The following is a 2,616-nucleotide window of genomic DNA, read 5'->3' as shown; positions in this document are numbered from 1 at the left end:
TAATGTTTTCTTCTCAAAGGTGTATGAAAAGAACCCACATAATATTGTGGATGAAAAACAATCTCAACAATATAAATGGCTGCTCAACATTGTAGATCTACAGCAACTGATAGAAACAAAACTTGCCAAAGTCCTGATCTATGCCATAATCATAGTTAAACTACAAAAAGAAACAGTAATAACTCCAATCATCCAATGGAAACAAGATATACAAAGAATATATTATTATAACACTTGTGAAGGGAATAAATAAATGTTACCAGTCCACCTCTATGGGATGTGTTCTTGGCTATCCTCAAACATCTTTAGCTTTTTGATAGAGTCTCTCTCCTCTATAATGTGTAAACCCAACAAATGGAATGTTTGAGCTCAATGGGAACTCAAATGGAAGAAAAATGGTGGTGGACAATGAAAATAATCAAAATTACAACAGTGAGTGCAACAATGAAAATAATCAAAAGTCAATAATGAATGGAAAACCCTTTTGTTTATAACAAAATATTGAGTTATCCTTGAATAATGAGAAATAATAAAATATTATTAACCCCATTCTTGGAATAACCACTTGTAATATTTTATTATGTTTGGCTAGGAGGGAAAAAGTATTTATACTTTTATTTGGAAATAATAAATAAATACATGATTTATTTACCATCTCAAGGAATTAGTTAAGGAATAATAAACAAATAATGATATATTTATTTATTCTTAAGGGATTTAGTCAAATTTGTCAAGGAATAATAATTAACTAGTGATTAATTAATTACTCCTAGAGAAAAATAAGAGAATTAATAATTTATCAGTTTATTTTTCATAATTGGGTCAAATATGACAAGGAATAATAATTGAAAAATGGTTTAATTAATTATTCCTAGAAGAAAATAAAATAAATAGTGATTTATTTAATTATTCTTCATGGGTTTAACTATAATTTACTTAACAAAGGTGGTTTATTAAGTAATTAAAGAAAGCAATTTTACTACGATAAAATTGGCTTTACATGGTTTACTTTGATCCATCTAGTAAATTAGGCTAGATGATCAATTTTTTGGTGATAACACTAGAAACCAGCGGAATAGTCCACAACAGATGTGATAGTCGTTAAAACCAAAGTACAAGGGAAGACATGTCCACCATCCAGTAGAGTAGTCCACAAAGAATGTGATGGTCATTATAACCAGTAAATAAGGAAGGTTTGTCTAGTATCCTACGGAGTAGTCCACAAGGATGAGACAACAATGATAACCAATACAACACATTCCCAACAAGGTAAGTACTAAAACAACCAAAATAGTTCAACTATCTTAGTACATGTGAAACAAACATGAATTAGAAATGACGAAATAATAGTATTACAAACATTTACAAAACATGCATGAAAATGTGTATGTACATCATACATAACTAGCCCCAGTAGTGGGACATTGGAGCCTCTCCTCGCTCCTCAAAGAATTGACTGAAAACTCTCTATGCTTCATGGGAGGAGCCAAGGTGAAAATTCCTTTGCTCATACAATAAGGGGGTATATATAACCAAGGCTGATGCTTGACCCATGTGACTCTTTGACTATCCTCATGATTGTTCAATTTGCTATGACTTTTCAACTTACATGACTCTTCATATTCATGTGTGTCCATTGGACTTCCACTTTAAATTATATTTTATTTGCAATAGACATGGCCGATAACAATGATGTGGCCTTTGACAACTTGTGCCACGACTTGACATGACACTGTTGACATGACTAACTTGTTGAGGTGGTAATGTCAAGCTGTTGTTGCTACTGAATGATAGATTTGTTCTTGGATGTGCTTTCTCTTCTCCTCCGCATGACCTGATGTTGCGAGTTCTTCAATGATATTTGGTCTTGGGAGGTGGTTGCATGCATGTGTTCCCTTTTCTTGTACTTGATAAGCTTCTTTTTCCATCTAGTTGTAAGTGAGTCTTCTAGCATGTTCGCTCCTCCTTCTCCTTCTTCATCGTCTCTCCATGATATAACAATGTACCTTTTCCTACGATTCACTCATGATGGGATGACATCAATTCAAAAAAATCCCTAGTCTAAGATGATACAACTTTATCCATGGACTGATCCTGAGACATGTGACAAGCTAGGAAAGAAGGCCCAGTAACTATGCATTGCACAGTTTCAGGTGACAGGGAGTGAGACTAGTGATTGAGATTGTGCAAAGTGCAACTCAGGCTTGGATGAGGAACTCCTGAGCACAATCCTCACTACCGGGAAAAATTTCACAAAGGCCAATGGGAGAAAGGATTGCGTAGTTGGGACAGTCATTGGCAAATGCAAGATGAGACCCTAGGAGGCAGGTCCACGCAATTCTCCAAGGGAAGGTAGGACTAGGTAGTAGAGGGACTAGAGAGAAAAAATTTGTGTAGTTTTTAGCGATCAGTGAGTCTTGGTTGAGGGAGGACACTCGGGGGACACCTATTCGTAGTTCTGAGAGGAAAATCAGGCTTGGGTTTTGAGAGGAAAGAGGTACCAATAACTACACATTGTGTAGTTCTAGGTGACAGGAAGGGAGACTAGTCACTGAAACTGAGCAGAGCACGGTCTAGGCTTGGATGAGGAACTCCTAAGCATAGTCTTCACAGCTG

This window comes from Pinus tabuliformis, chromosome 8 (assembly GCF_031772625.1).
Source record: "Pinus tabuliformis cultivar Carrire ecotype Pingquan chromosome 8, CPIR1, whole genome shotgun sequence".
NCBI lineage: Eukaryota > Viridiplantae > Streptophyta > Pinopsida > Pinales > Pinaceae > Pinus > Pinus tabuliformis.
The sequence above is the reverse complement of the archived record's forward strand: the minus strand, read 5'-3'. Positions refer to the sequence as shown.